General features: G+C 41.7%; 1 protein-coding gene across 37 annotated transcripts in view; it reads right to left on the bottom strand.

The window, feature by feature from the left end:
• Plekha5 (pleckstrin homology domain containing A5) overlaps positions 1–12,532 on the bottom strand; it is a 181,521-nt gene that overhangs the window by 97,662 nt on the left and 71,327 nt on the right. For 2 of the 37 annotated variants that reach the window (XM_036182525.1, XM_036182527.1), the window contains exon 1: positions 9,772–9,891. The exons of the other annotated variants lie outside the window; for them this stretch is intronic. The gene's annotated coding sequence lies outside the window, so the exon portion shown is untranslated. Of the gene's footprint in view, positions 1–9,771; positions 9,892–12,532 lie in introns of those variants that run through there. 37 annotated transcript variants of the gene reach the window in all.

Raw genomic sequence — 12,532 nt, 5'->3', positions numbered from 1 at the left:
AGTTGATTCTGTTTTCCAGGATGATTTACTGATCCACAAAATTAAGCAAATGGAACAGGCGCACATGACTGGATAACTTGGGGGCTCTCTAGGGCACTTTCGTTCCCTGTGTGTATATATATATATATATAGCATTGATGCTTTCTGTATATCGATCAGGAGCTGGGGATCTAACTCAGTGGCAGAGCACGTGTCCAGCATGTATAAAGCCCTGGGTTCAATCTCTGTTTGGAGATGGGTAGACACGGTACTGAAATTCCCTCCTTCTGACTGAGGCAAAAATCAATCAGACAATTTGGAAACACATTTTCAGAAGAAATAAAAATAGCACAATTTGAGGAGCTATTTCTACTATAGAACATTTTTGGATATGATTGCTGAAAGCATGAATTTTTAAGTAGTGAAGAATATGTTATTTCTTGCTCCTGTTGGGTCTGATGGAATTAAAGATCATTTCCTAAATCAGAATAAAACATATCCATGGGGGTGTTTAGCGCTCTCTGTTACTGTTCTTACTAACTAAATAGTTGGTATTTTTAAAAAGCCACTTACATTATGGCTGGAAAGCTGACTCAGTGGTTCAAAGTGTGTGCTGCTCTAGAAGGCCAGAGTTTAGATCCTGTCACCTACACCAGGCTGCTCTCAGTTCCAAAGGATCCCACACTCTCCTCTGGCCTCGGCTGACACCCACACACATAGCATTCTTTTTTATTTATTTTTTTAAGCTGAGGATCGAACCCAGGGCCTAGTCTACACATAGCATTCTTTACATGGACATCCACAAACATAAATAAAAATAACAAAATATATCAACTAAAAAATACTGCTAGCTCATACTTTTTGCATTGCACAGGTTGTTGAGAGCTGGGGTTTAGGCAAACATAATTTGCTTCAATCATGTGACACGGTGGAGTATACATTTCCAGCAACACCTCCTGGTGGCCTGTCACTTTCTGTGGGGCACAGTGTCTGCTGCAGTACAGTATGATGACCCCAAGCCTGTCCCTCTCTGGCTCACACCCCAGGCCCGAGGAAGCCCAGTTGCTTTTCAAGTCTCAAGTATTACAAAAAGTCTTGGCACACTGTCTTCCATTTTGGTTTACTGAAAAACTGGCACCAACTGGTGATCCCCTGATGACCACTCTTCCCATGTGGGGTAATGGGCCCACATCCATCCATCAGGTTAACTCCTAGCCAAACTGAAGCAAGCCATGATTTTCTTTTTAAAAGCCATCTACTCACTCATTTATTATGTGTGTCTGTGTGTACCTGGGACAGGGTGGTGGTAGTGCTCAGAACCAGGCTTTTTCCTTCGGCTACATGGTCCTAAAGCCTGAGCTCAGGCTAATCTTGCTGGTCCTAGAGCAAGCTCCTAAGGCACAGAAACATCTGTTTTGGGATAGTTCATTATAGTAACAGATAACACGTCCCTCCATCTTTCTCCAAACTCTTCTAGAGCCCACCTCAACCATCCTACTGAAACTGTGTTCTTAAAGATCAATCAATATAGTCTCATGATCAACAAACCAGTGGTCTTGGGATTCTCATTCTTTTGGTATCTACACAGCTTTTGACACCTGGAAATCTTTACACTCTTGGACTCTGCTAAATGCTCTGTAGCACTGGCCAAGGGTCTCTGGACTGACTTTCTAAATTTCCTTATGCACTGTATTTTTTTAAAAAGAGTTATGAATTTTACGTATATGGGTGTTTTGTCTGTATGCACATCTGCACACAAGAAGACTACAAGCTACAGACAGTTGTGAGTTGTCATGTGGATACTGGGAACTGAACTCAGGTCCTCTGTGCTCTTAACTGCTGAGCCATCTCTCCAGTCCCCCATGTACATATTTCTAATCATATCCCTAAAATATGTATGTTCTGATGTAAATTCCCACCCTTTTCCACAATAGGGCTGATGGCAGCAGCAACAATATCAAGCACTGTGTGTGCCTGGCTCACACCCGGCTGGCTCCTTATACAGTACATATAAAATCCTGTATACTCTATAAATACATATGTAATCTGTACCCAAGAGTTAGCATAATACTAACTCTTCTGATACATTTTATTTGTAAGTTGAAAAATTATTGTTAAATTATCACCTGACCTTTGAAGATTCAATTTAGCCAAAACTCATGTTATATTATACATGTCAGAAATTATTGATTACCTATTCACTAGTTTTAATGACAAATGTTTAAAAAATCTGTTGAAAAGTGATATTTATTTTAATTAGCTAACTATTTATTATTATTACTATTATTACTGTTACTGTTACTATTAATATTATTATTATTATTATTATTATTATTATTATTATTATTATTATTTTGAGACAGGGTTTCTCTGTAGAACATTCCTGGCTCTCCTGGAACTCACTCTGTAGACCAGGACAGTCTGGAACTTACAGAGATCCATCTGCTTCTGCCTCCCGAGTGCTGGGATTAAAGGGGTGCGCCACCACCACCCAGCTTATTGTTTTTGAGACAGGACTTCACTATGTAGCCTTGTCTAGCCTTGAGACTTGCTTGTAATGATTAAATTAAAAAAAAATCAGTGTGTGTGTGTGTGTGTGTGTGTGTGTGTGTGTGTGTGTGTTGTGGGATGTCCTGTATGTTATGAATAAATAAAACTCTGATTGGCCAGTAGCCAGGCAGGAAGGATACGGTAGGCGGGACAAGGAGGTAAAGAATTCTGGGAGGTGGAAGGCTGAGGCAGAGAGATGCTGCCAGCCGCCACTATGAGTACCAACATGTAAGATACTGGTAAGCCACGAGCCATGTGGCAAGGTATAGTCTTATAGAAATGGGTTAATTTAAGATGTAAGAACAGCTAGCAAGAAGCCCAACTAGGCCAAACAGTTTAAATAATATAGGTGTCTGTGTGTTTATTTTATAAGTGGGCTGTCGGCCTGTGGTGGTATTGTGTTCCCCACAATATTGTGCACCCCAATAAATTTATCTGGGGTCAGAGAACAGACAGCCACTAGAACAGAGCCAGAAATGGTGGCTAGAAAATGGGTCAGAGCAGAAGTTGGGCGGTGGTGGTGCATGCCTTTAATCCCAGCACTTGAGAGGCAGAGCTAGCTGGATCTCTGAGTTCAAGGCCACTTTAGAAACAGCTAGGCATGGTGACACACGCCTTTAATCCCAGAAACCCAACCTTTAATCCCAGGGAGTGGGGGCAGAAAGCAGAAAGGTATATAAGGCCTGAGGACCAGGAACTAAGTTAATTAAGCATTTCGCTGGTTTAGCATTCAGGCTGTGGAGCAGCAGTTCAGCTGAGAGCCATTGGGATGAGGACACAGAAGCTTCCAGTCTGAGGAGACAGGATCAGCTGAGGAACTGGAGAGGTGAGGAAGCTGTGGCTTGTTCTGTTTCTCTGACTTTCCAGCATTCACCCCAATAACTGGCCTCAGGTTTGATTTTATTAACAAGACTCTTTAAGATTCCTGCTACATCGGCCTGCCTGGGCTTGGCGGGATCCAGAGAGAAAACTCCAGCTACATGTGTGCGTGCACATGTATGCTATGACGTGTATGCAGAAGTCAGAGGACAACTCTGGAGTTGGTTTTCTCCTTCACCTCTACGTGGGTTTGAGAGATTGAACTCAGGTCACCAGGCTCGTGGGAGCCCACACTGGTTTCCAAGTGAGATCTGGGCTTGCTTTACCCAGCAGGGATGCTAAGGGGATGATGTGACCACAGGCGTGGTTACCAGGTGTGTGGAAGGGGCTGCACTTGGCTGTGCGGTGCGTTTTGATCTAGCAAGGGGGAGGTCTTTTGTCCCACCCCTTGACATTGTTATAAAAAGCCCTTTTGAAGAAAGAGAAGGGGCCACTGGGTTTTTATTTAGGTTGTCCTGAAGCTATCCTGTGTTTCTGTCTCCTCTCTGCTATCTTTCTATCTACAAATTTCTTACTCCTCTCTCCTCCTCCTAGTAACCCTGTAAAGCTGGCCTCCACACAGGCTTTGGGGCAAGTGCCTTTACTTGCTAAGCGATCTCAACAGCTCACAACTACTAGAATTTAAAAGGAACTTAAGAAGTACAAGTGGGCCATTTGTATAGCTCACTTAATGATATGCTCTTAGGAGGCCACGAACACATGGTTTCAAATATAGAAAAGTTTTACAGTTTTAAAAAATGGAACTTGAAGTTTCTGGTGGGGGTGAGGTGGAAGTACTATTACCCAAAGGATTCTTAGACAACTCACACCACTCACATATGAGCCAATGTGCGTGCCAAAGGCCATGTCTTCTTGATACACTTCATGGTAGAGAACAGTAAACACCTAACAGTGACTAAATGTCTATGTACAGTTATAGCTTCTGTATATCATAACACTTTATATTTCATAGTAAAAAAAAATCTTTTAACAAGTGTAAAGTCAGGCTGGAGAGATGGCTCAGTGGTTAACAGCACTGGCTGTTCTTCCAGAGGTCCTGAGTTCAATTCCCAGCAACCACATGGTGGCTCACAACCATCTGTAATGAGATCTGGCGCCCTCTTCTGGCCTGCAAGCAGAATACTGTATACACAATAAATAAATAAATCTTAAAACAAAAGTGTAAGGTGACAGGAGAGGCCAGAAACTGCAAAAGAAACAGACTTTAGTAAGCAAATAAATTCTAGAGGGAAAAAAACAGCAAAGATATGATTACGTCAAATGAAAGGCAACACCTCCCCAAGCAGACTGATGTGATCAACAGTGTTTACCATGAGGCTTTGGTGGGCTCCACACACAACTTGGCAGTAGCCCTTCACTCTGCATCCACTCTCTCTTCAGCAGCTAGTCTGAAAGGTCTGTCACTCTTCTCAAACCAACTGCTCAATCACTTCCCTCAACTCCATGTTGTCTGCTCAAGAACCCCAAGCTTAGCTGCAACTGTAGTTAGTACAACTGAAGGAACACTCAGCTTCCTTCAAGTCTCCAGATTGGGAACTCACCCACAATTATGCAGGACACTTAAATTACAATTTTAATTCTTAGCTCTTAGTGAAGTAGAGAAAAAAGCACTACAAATGAGAGATGTGGTGGTCACAAGCAGAAAGGACTGCTGTGACTTTGACAAGAGATTTATATTTGCTTCTATGGAAAGGCTTTGGCCCTATTTTCTAAGAGTTGCTTATCTATTTCCTGGATGCATGGCTAAGTAGATGTTAACTGCTATTTCTCTCTCTCTTCCTCCTCCTTCTCCCTCGACAGCAATTTGCCCTAAAAACAAAAGTTTCTGATAAATTTATAAAATTGTCTTTAGTAGACAAATCATACTTTCTCTCTTACCTATACATTTCAGAGATTTTTCTCAAGGAAAAGGTACAGCACCAAAGAATATTAATAGTTTCATTTAACATGTATCTACTTTTTAATAGACAAAGGAAAAATATCATAGTTCATGAAAGCAAGGAAAAAAGGCTCAATGATTTATGCCAAATAGAACACAGCTATTTATCAGACACTCCAAGTAGATAGTTACCACCAAACTTCTTGAATCAACCTTGAACTTCTTCCATGGAAACTCCTCTGTGCCAAATGATGACTAAGGGGAATTCTCCTGATATTCAGCCCATAGACCCAGTGTTCAAGTCTGTGGCTTTATATCTTTGTATCGATAATCTATTTACTTCTTTTACTTATGTATGTGGTATATGAATGTGTGGGCACCACATAAAGCTGGCCATCTTGTTGCCTTAAGATAGGGTTCCCACTGAACTGGAGGCTTGTCCCTTTCAGATAGTCTGGGTGGTCGGGAAGTTGCTGGGGTTACAGGCGCATGTAACCACAGCTAGTTTTCTAGGTGCATGCTGGGCATCTGAGATCAGGTCCTCATGCTTGCACACAAGCACCCTTACCCCCTGAAACATCTACCCAGCCCCCAAAGGGGTTTCAATTTATATTTGGAAGATATTAGAAGTCTCAGAATATTTTTAAAAAGATCTTGCTAGGACATGTATCTGTTTTATTATAGGTTTGCTACATTGCACATCTAATGTCTAACATGTTACTTTAGGTTAAACATGGCTAAAAGGCTATCAAGAAACCAAACTTAAGAAACCTGATCTATCTCCATTCTCAGGGAGAGTAATACTGATCAAATAAGACTAACCTTCAGTGCTTACACACTGGGTTATGGCAATCCACCCACCCGTGCACCTAAGCAGTTAAGGACAGAAGGCCTTGGCCATGAACCTATTAATATTTTATGTATACCTCCTCAGAGTAAATGTGGACTAGAGAGCATATACAGTCAACAGGCTGAAAGCAAGGAAAACTGCTATTTAAGTTAGATTTCAAATTTAACAGGGATGTTAGAACACAAGCTAAGCTACAACTAAATCAAATGGTCAATTTCTCAAAAAACAAACAAAATGTCCCTGGAGTATAGACGAATTTCTAAACGGTCTTATCAAATAAAGAACACGGAGTCAAATATAGGAGTGAAAGCCTTAAAAATTAGGGAAATAGTGAGAGCCACCAGCTCTGTATCTTCCAAAATGCAAGCTACTTCCTGTCTAACCTGCACCTTTATGGTCTTGCTGTTCTGCCCTCTCACTGGCTCTTAGCCCAGTTACCTCACTTCCTTGTCACTGCCTGTCTGTACAGACCTCCAGGTCTCTATGGTTGGTACTGGGATTAAAGGCGTGTGTCACCATGCTTGGCTCTGTTCCTTAGTATGACCTTGAATACACAAAAACCCTGCCTGCCAAGTAATCAGATTAAGGGCGTGTGCTATCACTGCCTGACTTTTGTGTTAATGGCTTGCTATTTCTTCTGATCTCCAGGCAAACTTTATTTATTAACATACAAATAAAACATCATATTTCAGCACAAATAAACTATCACCACACTGGAGTTTTGGAACAGCAGAGTGGCCAACAGACAAGCCAAAGGCTTAAGATTCTAGTAAACAGTGAATAAAGGTTGTTCTTCAACCTGCCTAGCAGAATTCAGGATATCAGGAAAGAAATAAAAAAATCATGAGAAAGAAACAAGGTTAAGCACACACAATTGGAGAGAAGGGAGGTATGCACACATACAGCTGAAGAACTGCTGAGGATTATGGAAAATAATGCAATTCAAATAATTTCCTAAAAACTGTTTATCTGCTTTTCCTCTCTCCGCTCTCTTCCCTCCACGCGGTCGCTGTTTCTCTGGTTCGTTCTCTCTCTTTCTCAATAAAGCTCCAAAAGGTTAAAAATATTTATCTTACAGGTATGGGTATTCTGTCTGCATGGATATCTGTGTACCATGTGCACACCTGGTAGCCTTGGAGGCCTCTAGAGTTACAGATGGTTGCTAACCACCAGGTGGGTGCTGGGAATCAGATCTGGGTCCCTCTGCAAGAGCAGCCAGTGTTCTTAACCTCTAAGCCATTTGTCCAGGCCCCAGTTCACATCATTTTAAAGGCTAGACTCTAGTGAAAATTAGTGGCAGATGTGTAAGGAAGCACGCTGACAGCTAGTCAAGTGGAATAGTCACTCAAGACACTCCAAAATTAGAGACAGCCCTTTTGATTCTAATAGCAGAAGAGAGGCAGGAGAATGAGATTCCTATCTGGCAAGAAAAGGGGGTTCTGAATGCCTTATAAACCTAGAATTACTGGAGGCAAGCAGCTATGGAGCTTGAGGTCACCTTCAGCTGTGCAGCCTAGGTAACAAGATTATCTCAAAAACCAAAACAAAGTCAGGACAGTGCACACCTTCTTAGAAAGCATGTTACTGGCCCTGTTAGCTGAGGCTCACCATGCACGGTTCACCCCAGAACTCTTCCCCTGTCGGGCAGCCTCATACTTCCATAATGAAAGAGTTCTTGTTTGCATTATCAGAATACCTGCCAAATGTTTGATGGCATATGAAGAAAATTATTCTAGGTGAAATTAAGTTCCTGAGCAGGATGGAAAAAGGCCACGTTCTGTATAAAAAGCCTTCATAGCTTGCTTTTTTTCCAATTAATTTGACCACAGGGCCTATCATCACACAGGCTCACTCAGGAGTCGCCAGCACTGGTGAGTCTCACAGAGGTTAAGTGAGTATCGCCAAGTTAGGAGATGAACACACTGGCTTCACTATGAACAACCCATCTATGCTACCCTTCAGAGCCAGGTGGTCTTTGCAATCGGGAACTTTCTCCCCATAGTCCTCTTCTTGCATTCCCACTGTTTCTGAGTACTTAAAAAAAGCAAGTCTCCCTTCCACTGAAGAGCCAGAATGCTCTATAATCTGCAATAATGCTAAATAATAGAATGCTCTATTATGATTAAATGCTCTATAGGATTAAATATATAAAATAATTTTGAAATCAACTTAGGTTTACACATTTTGTTCATCTGAAATACTGAGAGAAAAGAAGTCAGCAAAACACACAAAAGTAGAGCTGGTTAGTGTCCCATAGCAGCCATGGGTTATAGTCCTGCATCCAGGCACAGTCCAGGCAATAAACACTTTAGACACCTTAAAGAACTTGTTATTACACAGCAAAGACTTCCACTAAAAATAAAGTGCAGACAAGTGATACTTGTGATGCTCAAGGTCACGAGGTGGAGTCAGTGTTGAGAAACAGGACAGATTTCTTGAGCACCTCGCCCATTCCCATGTCTAACTGCTAACCTCCTTGTTATGAATTTTCAAGCTTAAATGTACACCCACCTCCTTCCCATGTGCCAATCCTGGAAAATGGCATAGTGGGGGCAGTTCACAAAATAGAGGTATTTTAGGAAAGCATCATGTAACTGCCTGGCACATGATGGCACTGAACATTCAGTATTCTCCCCACATGTTCTCTCTAGAGCTCTTCAAAGTACCTTCTAAGCCTCAAATTCCTGACCTGGCATTCGTATGTACAACACGATTTTCCCTAAGGAAAGACATATGGTAATTTATGCTTTCTCACAAAGTCTCCCAAAGCTACAGCACTCACCCCAAGCTCAGAGATGGAATTTTAATCTTCAGAATACGCCAAAGACTTGGTCATCAAGTATTCCAGACGGTGAAGCCAGTGCTCATTAAAAAATACTAGTAAAAGATCATAAACATTACCTGCTATCTCAAGAGTAAAGTCTGTAAAAGCATAATGACACATCCCTCTTTCAAGTTCTAAAACAAACACGTTGGATTAAAAATATTAGAAACTACTTAAGTTTATCTTCCTAGCAAGCATCATAGTGCGTTTAAAGAACTAAAATCAGCAAAGTATTGTTCCAAACACATCCATAGTTAATGCAAAGCTGAAAACAGAACTGATTCCAAACAAGGATATGGGACTGCAGTACACTTTACAATTCGCTGCCATTTTCATTTCACTTTAAATAATTTTAAATGATGGGCTGTATTGCAACGCAAATTTTTATGTCTGAACCACCTAGTTACTCTGTGCCTGACTGTAAACGCTCTTCCTTTCATTAAGTAACTGAGCTCACGCCAACAGGCCTTACCTATTACTTTAGCAAATACAGTGCAGAACTGCAGCAAAAGTCGTGATTCCACTATAAAGCAAGAACAGTGAAATTCAAGAATGCTAAACTGCCTGAATGGAAAAATCCTGGTCTCAGCACACAGTTCTGCCAGCACCGCCAGGAGCAGTGGCATATGTGTGGAAGGCACAGGGACGGACAGCCACAGCTGTTGGTGAGCTTGTCTATGAAGGATGAGATTTCCTCCAGACCTTAGCTAAGTTACTAGCCACACAGTAGCTCAGCACACAACAAGCTGCGGCTCTAAGTAAGGCACAGCCTACTAGGACAGACAGAGAGCAAAGCCCTCCCTCGCTCACCAGACAGTCTCTTGCTAACGAAGCTGTGTTCTGCTCTTCTGCTCTTTGTCCCAGGCTTCTGCTTTCTGCAGAACGATGCCACCGTGCTCTCCCTCCTTCCCTTCCCACCAGAAGCTGAAGCACACCGCAATCTTCCGGAGCTGGTCTTTCCTATGAGCATGCTCGGTATCTTACTTAAATGACTTGGTATCTCAGCACGCCATGACCTACTTCCAAACAAACTCAGAGAGCTGCACACTCCAAGATCATCCACTGTAATCACTACACACAGCTGCCAAATGTTAACTGGACAGACTTAAACTTTGAGGTTTTGGTGCTTCATTTAACTTGATGTGACAAGAACTACTTCTATATTTTTATTAGAACACACCCTTACATTTCAATATTTTTAAAGATTTATTTTCTTTTTAAATACGTGTCTCTGTGTGTGTAGGTGTGTGCGTGTTAGTGGAGGAGAGAGGCTCAGACCTCCCTGGAGCTGAAATGACAGGCATCTGTGTGCTGAACTGGGTCCTGCAAGTGCAGCAATCAACACAATATGCCGAGATGCTGGCATAAATTGGAGTTTTAAGACATCTAGTCTGTGACCCCCAAACATAAATGCCAGCACTGAAAAAGCGGCAAACTTGAATCCATTACCTCTGCAGCTGTCTTCCTGCCTATCCACCGGCAGCACGACCTTGATCTAGGTGGCGCTGCTTTGCATCATTGCTGCTTCCTCTTTCTTTTCAACCCTACCCACATGGGGCTTAGTTGTCTCTTTAGTTTTCTATACAAGTGTTTATTCTCTAAAGAAGTATTTAATTTCTCTTGTGTGAATAGCAGTGAGCTGAAAAGCTGCTATATATTTGTGCCAATGTTTGCTATCCTCAAATTAAAGTTGATTTTTTTCTAACCTACAGATTATATAATACATTATAGATGATGCTGCACAACAGCAGGTATGACCCAAATATTGCTAAGTGTAGAAAACAGAATTTTTAAATTTGTGTGTGTGTGTGTGTGCTGAGATTATAGGTGTGTGCCATCACTCCAGGCAAAATTGCTTAAAGAACAAGTTTTACAAAAATGGCAGGAAACCATGAGTTTACACATACATATTTATATCAGAACATAAATCATTTGCCTTGGGTTGCTGGGTAAGCTGTAGCAACAGCCATGAACTTTGGGGTGATGGAGATTTATCTCATTTCAATCCCCATGAAGAAACCTGGCACACAGTCCAACAAAACCCAACCACAAAACTCTTCATACTCACTTCCTATTTCCCTCTGGGCAGACAAGCAGAAACAAGAAATATTTGTAGTGTCTGTACACTTAACACGTACGAAGATGAAGGCGGCGAGCCTCTGATGGAGCAGAGCTAATGCCATCATTAAATGGGCACATATGCTAACCAGTGCTTTTTACTTCATCACAGCCCTTCTTGGTCACAAAACCTGAAATACTACCCTACAATCCCAGCACAAACAAGTCGGAGGCAGGAAGATTGTGAGATTGAGCCAGTCTTGGCTATACAGCAAGTTCAAGGCCAGTAAGAAGCACATAAGGAAATACTGCCTCAAAATAAATAAATAAATAAATAAATCGAGAACTAAAGATGGAGAGCTGGCTCAGTGCCCTTGCAAAGGAACCAAGGTTGGTTCTCAGCACCCATATCGGGAGGCTCCCAAACTGCCTCTAACTCCATTTACAGGTCTCTGTGTGCATCCACATTCAAATGCACATATCAACACAGACATATACACATAGACATAATCTGAAATACTTTTTAAAAATCAAGGACTAAAGATGTAACTTGGATTGAGTGCTTGCTAGCATCTGTGGGGCTCTGGGTTTAACCTTCAAACAGAGAAAAAGTGTATGGAACCCACATTTAATTTCAGCACTTTCCCAGGGAAAATTGTGTTAATTTCAAAGAAAACTACCAACAAAACATTTTCTTCAGCATCCTTACTGCCAAAGAGCTTTGGAGTTTTAGGTTTATGCGTAACTTCAGAACACTTTACCTTTGGGAAAAAAAAAAAGCCTAGGAAGAGAAAGAACAAAGGGTAAAAGCAGGTACAAAAGACTGAAAGTCTAGAGGAAGTGCAGAAAGCATTGTGAGGAGGCAAGTTCCTTTAGTTTTTACGAGGGTCAAGTTCTGAAATGCCTAGGTGACTGCTAAGGGTATGGAGACAAAGGAGAAGCACATGGCCAGGAGTGAGGCCAGGGTCTGCACAGAGCCAGGAACCTACATGGGGACTTGAGTAGTGACACTGGCTACAGGAGCAAAGACGGCATCAACACTAGGAAGAGAAAGCAGATCATTATTCTAGGAAGGAATCTGGAAGCAGACAGCCAGACAGCAAGCATCCTGCACTCTGAGCAACACAAGTCTGGAAAAAGACACACACACACACACACACACACACACACACACGAAAGAGGACACATTCAAAACAGGCAACTCAGGCAACACGGGCACAGTTCTGTTCTCTTTCATTTCATCCTTTAAATCTCTCCACATGACTCCACTTCCTTTTGGCATGATTTTTCCCTCTCCTATACATTTCACAGTAATTAGAGGTCTTTTTTGTTTTTGTTTGAAATAGGGTTACACTATGTAGCCCAGCAGGCTGTGAGTTTGTGACTGTCTACTCAATCTTTAGATAGTAGAATTATAGGTGCATAATACCATGCTTTCTCTTGTTTATGAATCTCTATCTTATATAATCATCTTTTAATTGACAGGCTTTCCCTTTCTACAGCAATGTCCGAA

This window comes from Onychomys torridus, chromosome 3, assembly GCF_903995425.1.
Source record: "Onychomys torridus chromosome 3, mOncTor1.1, whole genome shotgun sequence".
Classification (NCBI taxonomy): Eukaryota; Metazoa; Chordata; class Mammalia; order Rodentia; family Cricetidae; genus Onychomys; species Onychomys torridus.
The sequence above is the reverse complement of the archived record's forward strand: the minus strand, read 5'-3'. Positions and strand labels throughout refer to the sequence as shown.